The sequence below is a fragment of the Desmodus rotundus genome, chromosome 2 (assembly GCF_022682495.2).
Source record: "Desmodus rotundus isolate HL8 chromosome 2, HLdesRot8A.1, whole genome shotgun sequence".
In the NCBI taxonomy this organism is placed as follows: Eukaryota; Metazoa; Chordata; class Mammalia; order Chiroptera; family Phyllostomidae; genus Desmodus; species Desmodus rotundus.
Genome location: NC_071388.1, coordinates 208,167,295 through 208,189,283, shown reverse-complemented (window position 1 = coordinate 208,189,283; position 21,989 = coordinate 208,167,295). Strand labels below are relative to the sequence as shown.

The following is a 21,989-nucleotide window of genomic DNA, read 5'->3' as shown; positions in this document are numbered from 1 at the left end:
CCTTTGATCTCCACGGGCTCTGGAGGTGGGTGCCAGGACTCAGACCCCCGCCCTCCCCGGTGAGCCGTGACGCCGCCTTTGTCTGGGCTGGCTGCTCCTCTGAACTGTGTGGCCAGAAGTGGCTTCACAGAGGAGGGCCGTGTGAGGGTTGGACCCGGCCAGCGCATGGTCAGCTGCCCTGTCTGGCCCAGGACGTCGGCTGCTGTCAGCGCCCAGGGGTCCGGAGGCCTCCGTAGCCCAAGGCCAGTCTCAGAGCACCTGGCCAGTGTCGGTGTCGCCGACCAGCCCAGACTCGTGCCCTTTGCGAGAGACAGAAGTGCCCTGTGCCCTTCCAGGTTTGAGGTTCCAGAGTGACGGGGACATCAGGTCTCCAAGCAGCCCGTGCAGGCTCTGTGCACACGGGCAGCCCCCGCCCCGCCCCCCCAGGAACCGCCTGCTGGCCTGGCCTAAGCGGCCCCACCTGCTGCTGTCCTGGGCACAGGCGACATGGGTGGAGTGCTGGGGGAGCCCAGCGAGAGGGGAAGAAGACAGTGGGAAAGAAGCCCATGTGGACTCGCTCCCCTGCCCTGCGGGGCACAGACACCACCCCCGAGCCCCGCACGGGCACCCTGAGGCAAGTGACGAGGGCCAGACTCTTGTGCTTTAACGTAGTTTCTCTTTGGTGGTTAGTGGCTCCTGCCCCAGGTGACAAAAATCCTGGGGCACTTCTGGAGAGGCCTGGGCCCGGAGGGGCGGAGGCATGCCCCTGCCTTGGTCTGGGGAGATATGGCTAGGGAAGGATGGCTAGCCGTGCGGCAGGACCCCCACGCGGAGCTGGGGCCCGTGGTTTCCCCGGGTGAGCTCTGCCTGTGTGTGGCCCTGCCGCTGTGAGTCCGGACATGCGGCTGCTCGCTGGCAGCCCAGCCTGGAGGAGGAGCTCAGCTTACACTGCCTTGCAGGCTGGGCCGCAGCCGCCCGTGGTTTCTGAAAAAGCACACTCCCCCCTGGCTAATTGCTGGCCTGCGGCGACGGGCCTCTTGCGTCAGCAAGTCGTCATGAGCCCTCTGTAGTCTGGTCAGACGTAAACACCAGCCCAGCTGCACCGCCCCGGCCCCCAGCCAGCGCCAGCCCGCCCGCAGAGCTGCCAAGAGCAGTGGAGAGGAAGAGGCCAGTGCCCTTCTGTCCACAACAAAGCCCTTTCTCCCAGGGCCCGCCGGGCACACGCGCAGTCTGTCACCAGGGGGTGCTGGGCCCAGGTGCGGGCGATTGGCTGGGAGGAGAGTGCTTCTTCCCCACAGGGAAGCTGGCCTCTTCCCCCTGGTCTTCCCTCAGGGGGTGGAGAGGCTCTGTGCGGGGGAGTTCGAACCCGACCTCTGCCCGTGGGGGCTGCTGGGTCCCAAGGCTGCCTGTGGCCCCTGTCGTCCTCATGCAGCTTCGTCTTCGGCATTTGGGATCTTCAGAGTCCCTCGGCCAATCCTGCCCTGGCCCTTTTCTGAGGCGCATTGTGGCGCTCTGTGCGCCTCGTCTGGGGAGACCAGAAACGGGACCTTTGTCTGCACAGCCCTCAGCCTACCCTCGGTGCGCTGGGGCCAAGGCCAAGCACAGCGCCCCGCGTCCTGGCTCTCCCGGGGCTCCCAGAGGAGACAGCTTGTGCCTCTGGTTTCTCATGGATGACTCGGGCCATTGGCAGGTGGTGATTGAGCCCCGTTAAGGTGGATGATGCACAAGTCTTGGTTTCCAGGGTGTCAAGGAGCTTGCATTTCAGACGGGCATGTGAGCGGACAGCTCCGGAGGCAGCTGCAGGCAGATGTGAGGAGTGTGTCGTGAGGGCGCCCGTGGCTGGGCCCTGGCATTGGGAGAGCGGGATAAGCAGTGTGGAGGCAGGGCAGAGGCGTCAGGGGAGGGAGGCCAGTTGGGTGCTAGCTGGCAGGTGCAGGGGGTGGCTGGGAACTGGTGGGACTTGGCTATGTCCTTGAACCTGGCCTGGCCAGTGGTTCTGTAGTCTTGCTTCAGTTTCTGGGTACTTGCAGGGCACAGGGTGCCCTTTGGGGGTGTGGCGGTGGCGAACTCCATCCTGTGGACCAGGCACAGCTCCCCACAGAACATTGCCGTGGGGGGCAGCCTCTGGGCCAGGGCCGTGGCCAGCCAGGGGGCCGAGCCGATGGTTGCGTTTCAGGATCTTCCGTCTCCACGTGCGCACACAAGCACCACGGTTTTAAGGAGGGCCTGCAATGCAAGCGGACACTCCGTGCCCAGTCGAGAGCAGGCTGCCCTGTTGCAGCGGAGGGGCAGAGCCCCGCTGTCCCGCTGCCTGAGCCTGGGGTTCCACAGAGCTTGCAGCGGAGCAGGCGCCTGGCACCCAGTGCGTCCTCTGCTGCAGGAGGGTGGACATGCTTCCTCTCTGCCCTGTCCCCAGACCCTCAGAAAGGAGACAATGCTCGTGAGGTACGGGACGGCCACATCTGTGTGCTCAGCTAACCTCCCGTCCCAGGCGGGGGCAGGGGGGCTTGGCCATGGCTCGCGGCAGAACTGGTGGGCGCTTCAGGCCCCAGACAAGGTGGTCTGGAAGGCCATCCATTAATCGTCCTAGTCCGGGCGTGGTGTTTCCAGAAACAGGTGCAGGTGGCTGGGAACCCCGATGAGTGATGTGGTCTCTCTGTTCTTTGTGTCTCGTGCCTGGAAGTTGCAGGGCTTGAGGAGGTGGAGTCCGAGGGTTCAGATCACGCCTGGGGGTGTCTCGTGTGGGGGTGGGTGGTTGGTGTGCTGGCCGCTCACCTGCCCCTTGTTGCCGTTGGGAACCCCAGGTGTGGGGTGTGGAGCTCAGGGGCTGGAGAGCCGCAGACCGCTGGCTGTGCTGGGGCTCCACAGGAGGAGCCGCCCCTCGGGGAAACCGTCTGCGTTCTGACAGCCAGCTGTGCCGTGTTACGTCCTGAAGGCAAAGCAGCCCCTGCTCTCTGTGGCGCCTCGGTGTCATTTCTCTTTACCGGTGTATGTACCCGCTTCTCTCTTCTCCACGTGTCTTTTTTATTGTGATGTAGAGTAATGTAAATTTACCGTTTTCACCGTTTGTAAGCGTGTAGATCAGTGGCGTTAAGTACCTCTCCATGTTGTGTAATCCTCGCCACGTCTACTTCCAGAACCTTCTGTCACCCCAGAGGCCCAAACTCCCCACTCTGCCTTTCTCTCAGGCCCTGCAAACCCCCGGGCTGGGCTGCTGGTCGCTGACTCTGTGGACCCTGGGGGTTCAGAGTACGGGGTCACACTTGTCCTCCTGTGACCAGCTCATTCCACCTGGCACCACGTGCTGAGGCCCACCCTGGCTGCAGCACGCAAGGATGTAACTTCCTTCCTTCTCAAGGCTGAGCGCCACTCTGCCGGGTGGCGGGGCCGCGCCCTGTCTGCTCAGTTGCCCGGTACCGACACCGGGTGGTGTCTTCTGTTGGCTCCTGTGAACACTGCTGCCCCGAGCGGTGGGCGCAGCGTCTGTCGGGCCTCCGCCTTCCAGTCCCTGTGTGTGCACCTAGAGGGGGACTGCCGGGTCACACGGCCATCCTGGGTTCGACTTGTGAAAAACCGCCGTTCCCCACGGCAGCCACACCACTGTTCCTCAGCCCGACCGGCAGTGCAGCGGGGCTCTGGCTTCTCCACATCCTCCCTGGCCCTTGTTGTTCTCCCTGTTTGAGGAGTAACAGCTGACAGACCTGGGCAGGCCTAGCAGGGATGGGAAATCCCCAGGTGGGAAAGCTGTACAGTGGGAAACTGGAGCCTGGGAAACTGCCTGCTGACCCCACCCAGGACACACAGGTGCCCGGCTGAGATTGGGGTCTGGGGTCGGCCGATCCGACAGAGCGGGATGCAGCTTTAACCTGAGGCTGACAAGATGCATCAGGAACAACGGTCAGCAGAAACGGCGCCCAGCAACCTGCTCCAGCCAATCAGACTGACACCCCAACCAGTTACCCTTCGCGGGTTTTTGCGCTTAAACACCCTGCCCCAAGAACAACTAAGTGAGTCTTAACGTCCCTTGGTTGGCTCCCCAACCTCCCTAGGTTGGCCCCACTTTCCCTCTTATTCCCTCTAACAAACCCTGCTCCTTAGCCTGCTGCGTCCGTCTGGTTTCTTAAGTGACTGACCTAACAACAGCCATTCGACAGGAGGGGTGGCCTCTGATTGGGCATTTGATTTGTGTGTCTCTAGTGACCAAGGCTTCTGGGCCACTGGTGTGCCCCTTTTGGAGAGGTGTTTGCTTGTAGCGTTCGCCCGCCTCTCACGGGGAGTCTGCTCCCGGCTGGTGAGGTGCTTGGTCGGTACTCCCTCCCGCCTGTTCTCGGCGTGTGGCCCCCACGTTGCCCGGTCGTGCTGTGGCCGCGTGGGGTGTTCAGATTCGAAGTCCAGTCTGTCTGCTTCTCTTTTGTGTTGCTGGTCCCGTGGGTGTCACGGCCGGAACCTGCGTCCCTGCAGACTTGCCGTCTTGTGCAGAGAGTTCGCGGGTCTGGCCCTGCCTGGGCCCCGGTCCAGCCGGAGTTCGGGTCGGCGTGTGGTGCGAGGGAACAGCCTGGCCTCGTCCCTGGCCTGTGGGCGCCCCGCTGTCCCCGTACGTTTGCTGGCCAGGACGTTCCTGTGCTACGCTCTGAGCACATTCAGTGTCTCCCTCTCGGTTTCAGTCCCCTCGGCGTCTCTAAGGTCGCACCTTTTCCACCCCCTCACGTTGCCCTGCCTCCCCAGGGACGGTGCGGTCGGAACAGCCCGCGTGGATTTCTGCAGGAGACGGGACAGGCGGGCTGGGCTCGGCTCCCCGTTGCTGCCTCCCGTCGATGTCGCCGCTGTCTGTCAGCTGCCTGCATGGAGTCCTGGTTTTGGGGGTGTGTCTCCTCTTTTCACTCGGGTCTCTCTCCGTGACCACACCGCCTTCATGCTGGGTCGTGTCTGCTGGTCCTTCACGTCCTTGCCGTCTGTGCTCACCTCTGCTGTCTTTGCGCACCGTTTCGTTGGAATCATTCCTCCTGCTGAGGGCGGCGTCCTGCAGAGGCCGCTGCTGGCTGCTGTCTCAGGGCAGGGCCTCGTTGCACAGCCGCTTCCCCTTTGAAGGTGACGTTCAGTGCCACTGTCACTGTGCCGAGCTCCGTGCCGAGCTCCGCGCTGAGCTCCACGCCCGCGTGGTCATCTCTCTGCAGGCGCTTTTACATCCATCTCGGTCTTCTAAGCATTTTCACTAGCTGTTTTCACTTACCTGTCTTGATATTTTTTTAGACTTTTTGAATCTGGAGATTAGGGTTTTTCAAAACTTCTGGAGAAGTCTAAGCCCTAAGTCTTTCCGTGGTCCCTTTAACTGTAGTCATGCGATGGTTTCCGACTCACGGAAAAGCTGCGAGAGCAGTAAAAGAACTACTTTACTCAGCTATTCCCACAGGTGAGCTTCTAGGACCCATGGATGCCAGTGGTCGGGGGTGCCACCCGGGGTGAGGACCTGTCTCAGCCGCTCCAGGGCGCCCCCAGAGGTGGTGTTGACGCCACCTTTGTGGCACAGGAAGGGCCCTGCACCCCTGAACTCCGGACGGCCCCAAGTCTGTCTGTCTGTCTGTGCGCTTCACGGCAGAAAGCCTCAGGGTGAGGTGGCCGTTTCGTGGGTTGTCCCTTGGGGTGGGACTTCCTGGTTCCTCAGGATTAGATTCCGGTGGCGCCTTTGGTGCTGGAGCCCAGAGTGCCGTGCCCCCAGCACACCACGTCCGGGGACCGCATGCCCATCTGGCCCGTTTCTGGGGTCAAGGCTCTGGCTACTAGGCTGCAGGGGAGCTGCCAGGCCTCTCCGCCGTGGGGCTGCTGTTCCTCCTTTGTCCGCACCCTGGCCTTTGAGTCGGCCTCCGGACAGCTGCACAGACACGGGTGCATCTTTCTTGCAAGCCGGGCACTGACTACAGGCGGCACCTCTGCCTTCGGCTCCTCCAGCCGTCCTGGAGCCCTGCTCCCGCACAGAGCTGCCCTTGGCTGCGTCCAGCAGCCCTCCGCCTCAGTCCCGCATTGGGACCAGGGGTGGGCTGTGACCAGTGCTCGGGCTCAGCGGGAGCCGCGCACTCTCCTGTCGGGGCTGCGTCTCAGGCTCCTTTCAGAGGGGTCACCACCAGACGGTGAGCGGAGAGCACTGGGTTTGCCTCTGCCCAATTTCCTGCCTCAAAGCTTGTGCCGGTGCGCACTCCCCCAGCCGCGCCCACATGCGCCTGTCCCCACACGGGTTAGCGAGCTTGGAGGCTCCTTTTGTGCCCGCTGGACGGCTGGGGGCTGGGTTCCTGTCTGTGCATCTGGCCTCTTTCTCTGCGAGGACCGTGGTCTTCGCTCACACACTTTGCGAGCGTCCCTATACATGAGGAGCGTGAGCTTTCATCTGGGAGGTACACAGCAAGCCACTTCTCCTGGTCCGTTGTGTTTGAACTCCTCCTGGGATGCCCTTTGCCTCGTACGCCCTGCCCCGCTCTGGTGTGGACTCAGGAATTTATTTCTTTTCGTCCCTTAGCTGCACCTGGAGTTTGAACTGCAGTCCCCGTTTTCTCCTGGGGCCTGTTTGCTCCCTGCCCTTGCATTTGGTGCCTGACCCGTGCAGAGAAGACTCGCGTGCGTGCGTGTGTGTGTGGGGTCTAATTCTCTCTTCTCCCAGCGGCTCCCCGCTGGCCTCGCACTGCCCACGGAGCAGCCATGCACTGGAGCTCCACGTGCCTGCCCAGCCATGTGCCCGTCCCACGCACAGGAGCCCCGGGCCTCTGGAGCACGTTTTCCTGTCTGCGTGGTGGGCCGCCTTCTCCAACGGCCTTCGCAGCCCTCCCCCACTTGGCTCGAGTCCGCCCGACGTCTGCCCCGTCCCCTTCTGGATCCCGGCAGGCGCGTGTCCACGCCCCCTCTGCCCCCAGACCCTTGGACCGTCGTCGCCTGGCCTCTCTGCATTGCTTCCCGGGTCATCTCCTCGGTGCCGTGGCGCCGCTCCCCGCTCCCATTCCAGCTCTGCCTTGTGGGTTATTTAACTCCTGCACTTAGTTTTAAGTTTTAACTGTCATAGTTTTCATTTCTACAGCTTCTGTTCAGGCCATTTTCAGACGAGCCTGAGGAGTTCTCACGTTCGTGTCAACAGCTAACACGTACCCTCATTTGCTCCCGACAAGCCCCCTGGGATGGTCTTGGCTGTCGCAGCCGCCCTCTGGCAGGGTAGGAACTGACGCATAGAGAGGTCAAGGGACCCAGAGCTGTGCAGTGACTGAGTGACAGTCCCGGACAGCCACCTGCTCCAGGGTGACCCCTGTGCCACCCTGTTTGTCCCCCGGGCCTGCTGTTGACATGTGTTTGGTGTCAGATCAGATTTCCCAGGACCGAAGTCTGTCCTGGCTGGACTCCTGTTCCCTGGGCTTTCTCTGCTTTGTGATTTTCAGTTGTGGCTTCAGTCTGATAATGTTTTACGGATCTTCTTCGGGGCTGGGAGCATGCTTCTGCAGGGCCGACGTGGCTGCTGCTTTCTGCCGCCGGGGAAGCAGGGCCTGGGCCTCTCTGCCTGGGAGACACTTCAGGGTGCACCGGCCCGAGTCTGTCAGACTCCCGGCCTGTCTGGGTTCTCCTGGTCCCTCTCTGGGTGGCCTCTGGTTCCTTGACCTGCCTCCTCCCAGTTGGGGCCACACCCAGGCATGGCCGTGTGCTTCCTGCGGTACTTTCTCCCAGCTTCCCCACACGGGGCCGCAGGCCCCGTCCCCCTGCCTGGGCCCCAGCTGGGTTTGCTGTCCTGGTGGCCTTTCACAGCGGTCCAACGAGCGGTGGCTGACCCGGTAACTCAGGACAGGCCCTGGCTCCCGCACCCTATCCTCCGTGAGCGCCTGCCTTTGAGGGCCCCTCGCTCTCACTCTGCTCCACCTGCGGAAGGTGCCAAGTCCCGCCGGCACAGCGCCGCACAGGCTGCCCCTCCCCCCGCTAGCACCGCACTGCGTGCGTGGTGTCTCCGGAGGGCACTTCCTTCCCCAAGACGCAAGCTCTGTGCACACTTCATGGGAGAGCCAGGAAGGCCTGCTGAGTGAGGTGGGAACCCGAGTTGGTTCTGTCGGTGGGTCTCCTAGCTGGTGCAGAGCCCATGTGGTCACAGCCCGGCGTGGCCTCCGCGCACAGCTGCCTGGGTGCTCGAGGCAGGCGTCCCCCAGGCGTGGCTGCTGCAGGTGGCCACCAGCTGCAGCTGGTTCTGTCAGGTTCTCCCGCTGCTTCCCAGTAGGAGCGCAGGACACACGAGACGGGCGTCCAAGCAGCGGGTGCCCTGCTGCTCAGCATGCCCGTCGGAGGAAGAGGCCAGAGGGGGGCAGCGCTTCCAGCCCCGCTTCTCGCCTTCCCAGTACAGAGGTCACGCCTGGCCAAAGGGACTTCTTCCTGCCAACTCCTCCCTGAGCCCCCAGCCCTTGGGCACCCCTCTGTGACAGGCTGGGCACCTAGACGTGTCCTCTACCCAAGCCAGCGGGGGGAGCCCGGGGTGGGGGGCTGCATGCCGCTAGCTGTCAGCACCTCCCCTCTCACCGTGCAGAACCTCACTCTGCAGACGGGGGAGCCCAGAAGAGCCTTGTTTGCCCGAGGTCTCCTGCCCGTGCCAGCTGGGCCTCGGCCCCAGGACCCTGCCTCCCAACACAGTCCCACCTCCGTTTCACCTGCCGAGTCCATGTGGACAGGTTGGTGCCCAACTCCTGTTGTCGGTGTGCAGGGTGGAGCCGAGGGCCAGTGCCTCGTAGGACCGTCGCAGAAGAGCTGAGCCCGGCGGTCCTGGCTGCGCATACGGTTCTCCGTGTTGACAGAAGGCGTGTGTGGGCACGTGAGAGGGTGAGTTCAGCTCTTCTCTGGGCGCCAGCGGTCCAGTCTCATCCGTGAAATGAAACAGCAGCCGAGTGTCTGCTTCAGATGGAGGCCAAGGGGACGCTTCCCTCCGCGGTTTTGCTGAGGGGCTTTGGCCTCTTTCAGGCAGCCGGGAGAGGGAGAGTGGACGTGAGAGCGGGCCTGCGTGTGCCTCGTCTGGCCCTTCGGTGACCGCGCTGCAGGTACAGGTGCAGGGCTGCCCTCCCCGGAGGGCGTGGTGCTGGGCGAAGGCTGGTCTCCCGGCCATGCGACAGAACCCTCTAAGAGCCCGGGGCAGGGCTGTGGCTGGCACAGAGGTCACAGGGGCAGAGCCATTGCTGGGGCCCTGGCGAGAGTCTCCCGGCACCACGCCCCCTGCGTGGGGCTCGCCTGGCGTGCAGCCCTGCCCTGTGGTGCCCCACGGGCCCTCCCCGCACAGCGCGTGCGAGGCCAGCAGAGAGGGTACACTGGCTTGTGAGGCCTTTTGATGTGACGGGTTTACCTCGCTGCTGAGATCCCTCAAGTCTAAACTGAGAGCGTCTGGCTGTGACTTTGTGACTTTGGAATTTTCATCAGAATTTTCTTGATTTTATCAAAACAGCCTGCTCCCCCTCAACCCCCAACCCAGTGTTACTTTACTGCTTGGAGGTGCCGGCAGGGCCTTGGCTCTGGGGACCTGTAAAATAAAGTGACCCTCGCTGAGCTCTTATGCCCAGGGGAGGCCCAGAGCCACCAGGGGATGGGGATGAGGCTGGTCCAGCCCAGTCTCCGCTGCGTTACCCTGGGGAGAAGCTGCCGCGTCCGCGTCTGTGAGGCTGTTAGCAGGGCTCAGGTCTCGGCATGTTGTGTGAACGTGCCATTAAAAGCTGCTTCTCGATGCTGGTTTAAAATAGCAGCATGGAGCTCTGTAAGGAACCGAGTCCCCTGTGTGGCTGTGGGGCGCCCCCCCCCCCCCCGGGGAGTGTTGCAGCGGCCCTGTCCCCGCAGAGCCCTCGGGACTGGCGTCGGCTCACTGCTCCAGTCTGCTGGCAGCAGCTCGCTGCCACCTCCAGCTCTCACATTCCCGGGTGTGGGGGGCGAAGCGAGGTGTGGTGTGTCTGAGTCCCGACAGCTGACGCGGGCTCGGAGCAGCCTGTCCTGCGGCTGCCTGGCACGTGACACGCTGCCCAGGGTGACGGTCCAGGCTGGCTGTCCACATGCCGTGCGGCACGGCCAATGCCAGGCATTGCGACACGGGCAGACCCAGTGTGCGGCCGACGACAGTGTGTTTACTCGCAGCCGGGAAGGCAACTGGGCGCCCTGGCGCTGTGGCCCCCAGGCTTCCGAGTGGCCGCCCACTGGGACACTCTCCTCTGTAACACGGACTAACAGGCCTGGGAGATGTTTGTCAACGTAGGTAAACACTGCCGGCACCTGGGGCAGAGGCGAGCATGGGGTGGCTTGCACCGGGACCTGGGAGGGGCTCCTGCCCTCTTGGTGGCTGAGTCTACGTGGTGGTGAGCACCGTGTCTGCCTTTCTGCCTGACCGGAGGCCTGCCTGGTGGCCGGGCCAGGCCCAGCTCGCTGGTGAGAGATAGTGGCAGGGGCCCCCTTTGTGTGGGGACCTGGCCTGCGGGCTTGGGTGCAGCAGCTCCTGTCTGGTGCTGAGCGCCTCCGGCTCAGAGGGCCTGGCGCGGGCACTGGTTTCTTCTCTCTCTGTGTTGACCCCAAGGGAAGAGGGCACTGCCGCTGCCCAGGCATGGCCCCTAGCCCTTCTTGGGACTCTCCCCGTGGAGCCGCGGAGGGGCTCCTGGGCCCCTGGTGGCTGAACTGGGGTGTGGAGGCCCAGGAGCGGCTCCATGAAGTCTGAGCACCCAGGAAGGAGAGGCGGGCAGACAAGCAGGCAGACCACAGCCACAGACCTGCAAAGTTTGGTGGCACTGGTCCCTGAGGCTCCCGAGCTGCCTGGCACCCAACCTTCCCACAGAGGCATGGGGCTGTCTGGTTTCTGGGAGCTGCCGGCCTTGTAGACAGCCCTCCTTGTTGCCTTTTCAGGGGCATCCCTGGTCTCCGTCCTTGTCAACAGACAGGGCTGGGACTCTGTGCTGAGGACTCTGAACCTGCTGGAGGCGGGACTGGGAAGGGGGGCGTGTCTGGGGCCCGTACCCCTACTAGTGTGGATAGGACCTGCGTCCTCTGGGTCGGCAGCTGGGAGCTGGTGGCGAGGGCCTGGGCGGGCCACCTGGCAGGGTGTCACCAGGCTGCTGGACCCATCTGCCCACCCTGCTGCTTAGGCACAAGTTTACAGTTGACCCTGATGCTGAAGCAGGTGCTTCAGAGCTCCGCCGGGACCCTGCCTGTGAGGGGCAGAGGGTCTGTTTGCTCTCGGCCTTAACAGGACTTTCCCACTTTGGCCTGACCACCCCAGGCTGGAAGCTCCATCAGAGCGGGGCCCGCACACTCGGTCCCGGCTGTGCCTGCGGAGTGTCGATGAAGCCTCAGGTCACTGGAAAGACCTCCCTGCCCAGACAGCTGCCCAGGCCTGCGGAGTGCTGAAGGGCCCTTCTTACTTAGCCTGTGGCCCACGTTGGTGTGGGCAGCTGAAACTCAGGGAGGCCGCGGCCTTGGACGTGGCTACCTGTAAGGGGACAGCAGCGACCCAGGTGCCAGGTCCCAGGTGGCGCGAAAGCGCCGCATGTAGGGTCTGTCTTAGAGAAGCCGCTTTCTCAGGGCCCCTGTGGTGTGGGCAGCGGTCCTGGCCTGGCCTCTTCTGCTGGAGTTTTTTCGACCCTCTCGGCTGCTCCCTTCGCCCCTGCCGTCCCCCTGTGGACACAGGGGGAAGGGCACAGCACAGCGGTCCGCAGGGAGAGCCTGGATGGAGAAGATAGCATGTTTACGTGAGGTTGTCCAGCAGCCCCCTGCCCGCTGGCTGGGCGCAGCCATCACCGCAGGGGTCCTGATGGCCGCTCTGCTCTCCGAGCCCCTTCCTTGCTCAGCAGCGCGTTTTCTCGTCGCCCTGTGGCAGCAGGGTTGGCTTGTCTGGGACCTCTGTTGGCTCACCCCTGCTCTGCCACACTCGAAGCAGCTCTGAATTGGAGTGTCCTCTGTCCTCGGAGAGAACACCTGCGCTCCACAGCCGTGACAGACGAGACCCCACCCCGTCAGCACCTGGGCGTCAATGAGAAAGCCTTAAATTCTCACTTCCCCTTGGGCAGAATGGCTCGAGGCCTCTGGGCGGGTGAGACTGGCTGTGGTTAGCGGTTTGGTTTTTGTCTTGCACGAAGCCCCCAGGGGCCAGGCTGTGGGGTACCTGCTTCCACGCTGGAGCCGGATTCTTCTTGATCAGGCTGATGGATGGCCATTCAGGTGGCTCTGGAGAATCTCTGGTTCCTGGTCCCCTCACCCTGGCCAGTGGGGCTACCTTGGCCACCCTCCCCCAGGCTCAGAGTGGGGTGCAGACGACAGACAGCTGGGGGAGGGCTGCCCGTCCAGCAGCATGTGCTCGTGGGGACCCTAATGGCCGCGCTTCCACGGCCTAGTGTGTGGCCAGAGTATGCTGGGCCCGTGTCCCTAGCGGCCACCCACCCAAACCCCCCGTCAGCCTGGGGGAGGTGGGAGCTTACCCCTAGACGAGGCTCAGCTCCCAGAACACGCCCTGCAGTGGGCCCCCTTTGGGTGCCCCGCCAACCGCTTCTCCCTGGGCTGGTCTCGCTGGGCCCTCAGGGCGGCAGGGGCTCCTGGCCACCGTCCCTCTGTCCCCCCAGCTGCCCTCGGCCGCGGGCGCCGTGGGGCTTTGTTTCTCCACGAGGCCCCTCGGGGTCTGAAGTTTCAGCCTGCGGTTCCCCGAGGGGCCTGGGCACTGCCTGGCCCCGCCCCACCCGACGGGGACGGCCGGGGGCCACAGCGCCCACACTAGGACCTGGGCTGTGCACCCGGGCCCTTCTCTTCATTCGGGCCGGGTTTCCAGACCCTTCCAGGCACCTGAGGCCAAGGGAGAGCAAAGTGTGTGGGGCTGGGGCCTGAGGGGCCGTCCTGACGTGGGGGATGGGTCCTGAGTATCGGAGGCAAGAAGGTGAACTTGAGGTGGGTGGGCAGGGCCACTCCCGGCCTGTGGGCCCCCGTGTCACACTGGATTTGGAGCGTGCCTGTGCACTCAGAGCCCTTCCAGAACGGTCCCTGTCAGGCACGGGCTGGTGGAACGGAGGTGTCTGGGAGCGGGGAGTGCCTGCTCTTCTCTGCCCTCCCCCCATCCCTCTCACCTGGGCTGGGCCCATGGGGACCTGGAGGCCGAGTGTTTGTCCCAGGGCTTGTTTACACCAAGAGCACGTTCTCCCGGTCCTGAAGGCCGAGACACAGAGGTGAGGCCAGTTCGGGGCGGGTGACGGCTGTGACGGCCGAGTGTGGGGTCCCGACGAGCGTCCCCACAGGACCACCTGGCTGGGAGCAGCACGAGCAAACATTGCCGGCTGTGGCGCTGACACCCAGCCTGGCTTGCTGGCCTCTGAGGTCCTCGTGCATGTCGGGAAGTGTGTGTCCTAGGCTGCAGCCTGACCGGGCCAGTGGCTTCTGCCCACCCGTGGGGCCTGGGGTCATACAGGAGCTGAACTGTCCCTGCTCCCTGAGCGTGCGAGGAGGGGAGAGATGGTAGGAAAGCCCGTGGAGAGCAGGGGTCACGCAGAAGAGGGACTTGCTGGGCACTGACTTGAGTCGGCAGCCGTCTCTGCGAGCTCGGTCCCCACCTGATCATTGCAGTGTGACGATGCTCGCCTGTGGAGCCAGCCGGTCTAGGACACTCGGGATGATGTCCCTTTCTGGGGAGTCACCACTCTCCCGCTGACTCTCCCACAGCACTTGGCGCATCCAGAATGCGGGCGAGCCGGTGCTTCCTGAATTTGCCGCCTGCCTGTCCCCAAACGTGCCGGAGGACTGGCCGTCAGGAAAACGTGTGCTGAAGGTTCCTCTGTGTGATTCCAGTCATGCACGTGTGGTTTAAACGTGTGTGTAGACGTGGGTGTGTCCAGGTGGCATCGCCATTAGCTAGGGACGGCTAGAGCTCAGGAACGAAACAACGAGGCATGCACGCGCAGGCAGCTCGCCCGTGACTGAAAACCAAACAGTTCCTATTCTGGCTACACATCTGGAAGCTTCTAGAACTTACTCCGGCATTCTCTCTTGAAGATAGTTCACTCTGAAATAGTGTTACACACACCGAAAGTAAAAAGACGAAATGAGGACCTGTGCCCCTTCCTAGGCTCTGGCAGAGCGGCCTCTACAGAGAAAGCGTCCAGCACTGGGGGAGGAGGCCCCACACGTCCACAGGTGTGGGGATGGAGACCCCTGATGGAGAAAGTAGCCCTGTGCCACCACCTGGAGGCATTTCATGCTTAGAGGTGCTGGATGCTCACGTGGCTCGTCCAGCGGACGCTGGCGGCAGGTGCTAACAGTTGCTGCTCCACGTACCAGGCCTGTGGCTCGTGCCAAGCTCCACGTGCACTGAGGGCCTCCTGGGCTCCGCGTACGTCCCTGCTATTTATACCTGTGTTACTGCGAGGGACAGACCGCAAAGGCCAGGCTGCGTGTCTGAGGCCAGCGGTCACCCGTGGGAAGCTGGGGTCGGGCTGGGGGGCCGGGTCCTGTGTTTGGCGGGCAGCATGGTGGACTGCACTCACTGAGGGCAGGGGCTGGGGGCGGACACCAAGGAGGCACGGGGAGGCTGCTGGGACGGGCACATGGTGCTTTGGAGGCCTCGTGCTGACTGCTGGTGGGGGCCCCGGTGGAGGGACCTTGGGCACCGAGTGAGCTTCAGGGTCCCCGAGAGAAACTCTTGGATCCCGCCGTCCTCGCAGAAGGTGCAGCGGCCTTGCTTGTTTTTGGCGATGAGGACGGAGGCCCCGTTGCTGTGGCAGGTGGTTTCCAGGGGTGCTGTTTTCACGGAGGGCTGGGGTGCGGGGCCGAGCAGCTGTGCGTGATCAGCAAGTCGCTGAGGTGGCGACTCGTCCAGCTGGTGCCCTTGCCTGGGAGTTCAAAGACACGCTGACAGCAAGGGGAGTTCCGGAGAAGGAGGTGGGACGGCTGTGGGGAGGACCGTGGAGAAGCCGTCCCTGTTGCCTGTCCACGTTCAGGTGTGGGGACGGGCCGGGACCCAGAGGACCACCAGGGCTGGGGGACGAAGCGGGGGCGTGGACACTGAGGACCAGGCCTCACTGTTTGGAACATGGAGAAGGGTCAGAACCTGCCTTCCCAGCGCAGGGGCCCTTGTCCTGGGGTCCCGCAGCCCTTCTCGGGGGCGGGTCCGGGGATGGAATGGGTGCCGTGGGCTCCGGCCCTGCTGCTCCTTCCTTTCTCCCCCATCAGCACTGTGCTGTCACGGACTTGTGGGAGGAGGGAAGGGCAGCCAGGGAAGGTCCCGCAAGCATGGCAAGGGGAAACAGGTCGTTGTCCCAGCTCCCTGCGGCTACTGGTGGCCGGAGATGTGCTGTTTCTGCTTCTGCAGGGCGACTCAGCCAGTCCAGCTGTGGAAGGAACAGAGGCTGGGGCCGAGGTTGTTCGGCTCCCTTGGGGGAAGAGGAAGACCCCGGGCATGAAGGCTGCCTTGTGAAGAGGAGACCTCCTTGGCCTTCTCACTAGAGCTTCCTGCCGTGGGGGGGCGCGGCCTCCGCCCGCCCACTCGCCACTGCTGCCGAGTTACCTGTGTGTGCGGCTGGTCCCCCGAGGAACTGAGCTTCGCATTTCATGTCGTTTTCATTAACGTTGGAAGCCACACAAGCCTAGTGGCCGCCTCCGGCATGGTGTTAAGGAGGTTCTTGTCCTCCACTCAGTCAGTGGAGGACGGAAGGCTCAGTCCTTTCAAGTGTCCTGGTTGGGACGGAGGGAAGAGTGGCCATGTGGGAGGGGAGTGTGTGGATGGTGAGCGTCCTGGGCCTTGTCTGAGTGTGGCCGCTGGAAGAGGGTGCATGGCACGCGAGGACGTGGACCGCTCCAGGCGGGCCCGTGGGGCGCAGGGAGCAGACTCGGTGGCGTGGTGAGTGGGCTCACGGATGGAGTTCAGGGGGACTCTTGGGCACACTGCAGGAGGTCTCCACCCCTCTGCCCTCAGCTTTGTCCCTGCAGGCCCTCAGCTGCGTCTGGCACTGCTCTGGCTTGTCTCGCATGTCCCTTGTGTGGGACACACCCAGGCGCAGATGGCCAGAGTGTGGTAGGGAGGCTGGAGACTCAGGCAGGAGGGCGTCCGGACAAGTTGCCTGGGTCCAGGGTCTGCAGAGTCGCTGGGAGCGGGCGGTGCAGACAGGCCTCTTGCTCAGGGAGTCAGCTGTGGACCCTCCCTGAGCAGGGAGGTGGGTGTCGGGCAGCGGCCTGTGAAGCCGCTGCTGCGCCCGTGTGGTGCTGGTGCCCGTCTTGGAGGGCTCTGCAGCGCTGGTGTGAGCCACTCCCGGTGGGCTCCGCTCTCCTGTTGCTGCATCCGGGCCCCTGAGCCACCCAAGCTCGGGGCGCCGGGCGTTGGGATAACTGCGGTCCTTCCGTGCTGGCTGCCTCACCGCACCCTGTCCCTCCCTCGAATGGCTTGGCTTGGCAGTAGCTTCTCTGCTGATTAAATAAAAAAATTGTGATTATTGATGTCCCAACTTTTGGGGACCGTTCGTGGTGGCAGGCTTCCACTCAATCCCAATTTTTAAATTTTTGACCAAGGAGGGGTTTCCCGACACAACGCGTCCTTGGGGACACATGCCATTCGCAGCCTGACCCGGTTAAGAGTCTGGGAGGCACTTGGCAACGAGACGGCGGTGAAGCTGATGTGTCCCCTGTGACTGAGGAAGACGCCGCGTCCACCCCCGACCCTCACCTGTGTCCGTGAGCAGGCCGCACCTGGTCTATAAGCCGGTGGCCCCTGGCGCTCCTGCCTGGGCCTCTGCCGAGAGGCTGCCGTTGAGGGAGCTGCCAGAGCAGCCCCGGCAGCGCCGCAAGGCTCCCAGAGGCGGGTTGGCACTGTCCGGGGTTTGGGTTCTTTGGTGGACGGTGTCCGTGTTCTCAGGAGGCCCCTCGGTGCCAGCTGCTCCCCTGAACCATGTGGCTGGGGCACCGGTAGTGGCCTCTGCAGGTGCGTTGTCCACCTGGGGCCGGAGCAGATGCATCTGGGGCGCTGGACGGACAGGCCAGTGAGAGGGGGCACCGTGCACCTCCTCTCGGCTCACATGAGCACCGGGGCCCCCCACCGCTGTGCTGGGCCTGCCTCATGTGAGAGGCTCCCGGGGCCTGGCGGCAGCTCTGCAGAAGCCCAGGTCTCTGGGACATGTGGGCTTCCTCTCTGAAGTGCCCGCCCTCCGAGCAGCCACTGCCATGGCGGAGCAGCGATGCTCATTGTCCCCATCTTGGGGATTTGGGGGTGCAGAGCTCACACGGCACCGCCGGACCAGGCCCGAGGCGGGGGCGGCCCTGGCAGCAGCCAGCTGGGTGAGGGCACAGCCAGCCTGTAGATTAAGAAGCGTAAAGCTAATTCCTTTTTTTAAAAAATACAAAATAAGTGTTGTCACTCTCTTCCTGTGCCCCAGGGGACATCTTTGAGAAGCCATCTGGATCTCTGTCTCATTTCTTTGGCAAGAATAATCAAATATTGAATGTTGAGGGAAATTAGAGCAAATAGGTCCAAGATCATCTGGTTTAGGGAGGCCTGGGGAGTGAGGTTAACCATTAATCCCGTGTTTCCTAAATTTATCTGCTGCCCAGAGTCTCCCGCTCAGGTGAAACCCGCATCCTTGAGCCCCGCCCGGGCCTCAGGGAAGCTCCAGTGTCAGAGAGGCATGGAGTTCCTGGTCCCCAGGCGGACCCTGACGGACTGCTGAGGTTCGCCGCTGAATGACCATTCAAGGAAAAAGAGCCGGAGTGCTCAGGTCAATGGTAAGCACTGAAAAAACCGTAACAGTTCTCCTACACGCCAGCCAGTGCTGTGACCCTGATGCCAGACCACCCTGCAGGACACCCGAGTGGCCTTCAGAATCTCTGCCCGCCCTGCCCACCTTTCAGAGAGGAACGCCAGGGCAGGGTTGCCCCAGGAAGGGCCGCGACCCGCCCACCGTGGCGTCGCTCCCGAGGCATGCACACAGATGGCTCAGCGTGCTGTGCCGTGTGTGTGTGTGTGTGTGTGTGTGTGTGTCCTGCTGGGCCTCTCTGCGCCCGTCTGTAAAACAGGGCCCTGCGGGTCTTGGCACACTCGGCCCTCCATCCAGGGTCCGCGCGTTACACGTGGTCACGGCTTGGCTGGCTGTCACTTAAGGGGACCATGGGGCCTCAGGGGAAGGAAATGCAGTGGGATTTTGCGACAGGGCAGCGTCCCCTAGTCCTCAGGCTCCCGGTCCCCAAGACGCTCCTCTCTGGGGTCGGAGGGCAGTGGCCAGAGGAGCTGCAGGGCCCTTCTCTGCTCTGCCCCTGCAGAGGCCATTTGGGGGGGCCCTGGTCACTGCGCTTGGTGCTGGTGAGCGGAGTGGGCTGGGGGGCCGGCATGGGAGGGGCAGCCGTCCCAGAGGGTAGCAACAGAGCGGTGGGGACTGTTGATGGGAGGGGGGCTGGAAAGAGCAAACACATCTGAAGGTGGGGGAAAGCCCCTCCTCATTGTCCCCAGACCCTGTGACCACGTCACAGTGCTCCCGCCCTGTGTCTGCCGTGCGTTCCTCGTGTCTCGCTGCTCTGGCCATCGCGGGCTCCTCCAAGGTTGTAAGACTGGGTGGCCTTGCGTTTGCACTGTGTACTGTTCACTCCCACACTCAAAGGAGCGCTTCGGAGCGGGCGGCGGCTTGAGCGTCACCTGGGAGAGCGTGCCAGCGTGGCCTAACCGCCCAGCCCTGCCAGAAGCTGCGGTGTGTGGGGCAGGAGGTGGGAGGGTGGGGCAGAGAGGGCAGTGATGCCGTGTCCCAGCTCTTTCTAGAAACGTCTTCTAGTGAGTCTGCTTTCCTTTTTCTCACTGCAAGTGGGGGGCTGAAAGCCCTCCTGTTGCTTGCAGCCTCACCTGGGATGGACTTTGAGTCACCTGTGAATGCTGCTGTGTCCCAGCTGTCCCTGCCTCGGCCATCCCAGAGCTGAGCTGACAGCTGCCCCACACTGGGCAGGCAGAGTCTTTGAGGCTTCTTGCTGGTCCCCGCCATCTCTTGGGCAAGGACGGGAGCTGCGCTTTGCTGGCCTTCTGGCCTTGCTCTGAGGCTCGCCTGCCAGGTGACCCTGGCCATGTCCCTGAGGAGGGCCCGTGCCCTCGCCTGCTCCTACCCTGGGCAGGCTGAGACCTGCCAGCGGCTGCTTCTATGCCCGGCTCTCCTGTCTCGCCCTGGGTGGACTTTGAGTCACTTGTGAACACTGCTCTGTGTCCCTGATTGTCCCTGCTCTGTTCTTCCCCTCCCTGGAAAGACAGCCCCGCCCACCCAGAGCCTGGGAGCCTCACGTCACCTCGCCTCTCTTCTCTCTCCCTTCCCCCGCCCCCCCCCCCCCATTTCATCAGCTTCCCAAACGCACTCTTCCCTTCTCCTAAAAAGCTATTGCGTCGGCCAGACACGCCAAAGTGTCGGTTACGTGTTTTCCGTGTGGTGGCTCTAGCAGTGTTTAGTTGTCTGAGTTGGCTTCCTGTTTTCTAACTGCAAGTGGGGGGTGGCACTGGAGGCCCCCCGGTGCTTGGCACATGCTGGTCAGGAGCGCTTTCCCACCGAAGCCCCCTGAGGACGGGCGGGGCCGGTGTTCTGTCTGCAGGGTGTTCATGCCACCCACCTCGACTTGACACACACGTGTGTGTCCAGGTGACACAGGTGTGGGTGGCCCGAGAGGCAGGCAGGCCAGCCGGGTGGTCCCATTCCATGTCTAGAGGGATGCGAGGCTCCTTTTCCCTAAAACACAGCCCTTGCTGTAGTGCGTTCCCTGTGCGTTGTCCGACGGACACACGGATGCCAAAGTGAAAGTGTGCTTTTCCCGTGGCGGGGCCTGGCTGGGGCTGTGTGAAAGGGCCAGCTTCTGCAGCCGTCTGTCCACCCCAGGGCCACGGGAAGCACAGCCTCCTCGGCTCTGGGAGCACGCCTGCGTCCACCCCTCTTCCAGAAAACGGAAAACAGAAGGAACGGTGTCCCCCCACCCCCCACGCCGCACGCACTCACTGGTGGTTCCCGCTGCGGGGCGCACACGCCTGCTTCAACCGGACCGTCATTTGGGCATCCGTGTCCGGAGGGAAGCTGTTTCTTGCTCTTCTGGAGGTAAAGGTTCCCGTTTTCAGTGAGGCTGAGAGGGGCTGCGTAGTTTTCAGACCCTGCCAAGCAGCTGAGGCTGCTGTGGTTCCCCACGGGGGCTGCCCGGCAGGTTCCCTGGCTTCGCCGGGGCTGTCGCTGTCGGCCTCCACACGGCACCGTGACAGTCTCCTTGAAGAGGCTCTCACAGGGCTTGCGTCACGCCTCGAGCAAACAAGTGCTGAAAGCACCTGTGTCCGTCCCCCACCCTCCCCACAGGAGAGCCCATCCAGGGCCCTGTGTTTACCGAAAGGCTGGGCTGCCGGGCCTCACTGTGACATCGTACTGAGGCCTCTCAGGTGTTCTGGGAAAGGCCACTGCCTAAGTCCCCACACACCTGCTTGGTGGCGCCAGCATCGCCGGGGTGGGAGCCTCCGGGCTGCAGGCTGCGCGTGCGTCCAGGGCCCTTGACCCCCCGGGCTGAGCTTGTCCTGAGATCCGTCCTGCCCGGGGTGCCTGGGCCACTGCAGACAGGGCGGGCGGAGGCCTCACAACCCAGCTTTGCGTCCGGGTACTAGCAGCGGCCACTTCCAGGGAGGCCCTGGCACATGGTCGGAGCTGCCTGTTGGGAGCTTACCCCCTTTTTCTGGAAGGTGCTGGTGGGTGTTTTAAATCTTCTTTACGCCGTCAACGTGCAGACTCTGGAGAAGGAAGCAGAAGGCGGCAGAAGGCGCCCACGCAGTTGCCTCCCGGCCGCCCCGCCTGCCAGCCAGCGCCGTGAAGCAGGGATGCGTCCCAACTGGGAAGGCGGTTGTCCCCGTGCTAACTGCAGGCCGTCCCTCAGCACTGTTTGCAGTCACGAGGTCCCAGCAGCAGGTGCTGGGCGTCCCTCTGCCTCACTGGGCACCTGCTCCCTTAGAGACAGGGTTTCAGGAAGGAGCGGGGCAGTTTGGTCATTTCCCAAGCCACTTTTCGCTCCATATTCTCTCGATGACGTCCTCCTGAAGTCCCCACCGTTAGCTGCATGTCCCCAAGGCCCCGGCCCCACCCCAGTATGCCCCTCCCAAAGGGCTGCAAGCTTCGCTCTCAGTTCCAGCCACGTAAACAAATGCTGGCTATTTTCAGTGGGCCTGGCCGACGTCACAGCTGGCAGGGCCGGTGGCTTCCCAGCACCGCGTGGCCCCTGGCTCTGCACTTGGCCGTGGCCAGCAGGGACGCTCTGGCAGGCCAGTTCGAGCTAAAACTTCCTTTCCTTGACCATTCTGGGTTTCTCGTAGCGGCCCCTGCGACAGGCCCCGGGCTTCACGATCACCCAGTGTTGCCAGGGCCCCAGGGGGTCCTGTGGGGATTCCCTCCCGTGATGACTCAGGTTTCTATCTAAGGGCACACAGGTGGAGAGCGGGGTCACCACCTCTGCCCTGTGTGCCCTGCCAGATGTGGGTGCGGGGCTCTGCGAGGTGCCTCCGTCATTTTCCATCAGTTTTCTCGCTGCCTTACTCGCTCCATCAGTCCCGGCACACTGGGTGACCCATCCTCCCTGGGCGCTGGGTGACGGGTGTGTGTGTGTGCACACACTCGGCCCTCCGTAGCTGCAGCCTGCCCTGCCTGCTTGCTCTGACGCTCCTCTGCTGAATCCCGGATCTCTCCCCAGGTCCTTGATTTCACCACCCACCCAGTGTCACTCAGGGAGGGAGGTCGCCGCCCTGCAGCAGTGTCAGTGAGCTGCCCCTTGCTGCTGTGTGTCCCCACGGTCCAGCCTTCTTACAGTGAAGAAAGTGACTGAGAACATAGAAACCACATACAAGTACAGTTTGACAGCATGGAAAATGTTAGCTTGCCTTTGGAAAAGAAATAACTAAATTTAGTAAAAATCCTTGACACGTGAGATTTTAAATTAAAGAGATTTTCTGTTGATCAAGCCAAGTTTTGGAGTCTGAATGTATATTGACTTTTTTTTTAATAACTAGGAAACTTTTATTTTTATATTTTTGAAGATTTTATTTT

At 63.0% G+C, this 21,989-nt stretch overlaps 1 protein-coding gene across 8 annotated transcripts in view; it reads left to right on the top strand.

Annotated features, from left to right (window-relative positions):
• The window catches only part of HDAC4 (histone deacetylase 4), a 182,107-nt gene that overhangs the window by 39,060 nt on the left and 121,058 nt on the right, over window positions 1–21,989 (top strand). Inside the window, exon 1 of one of the 8 annotated variants that reach the window (XM_045198014.3) lies at window positions 10,066–10,209. The exons of 6 other annotated variants lie outside the window; for them this stretch is intronic. The gene's annotated coding sequence lies outside the window, so the exon portion shown is untranslated. Of the gene's footprint in view, window positions 1–10,065; window positions 10,210–17,669; window positions 17,689–21,989 lie in introns of those variants that run through there. One more of the 8 variants, XM_071220760.1, reaches the window with a different exon arrangement.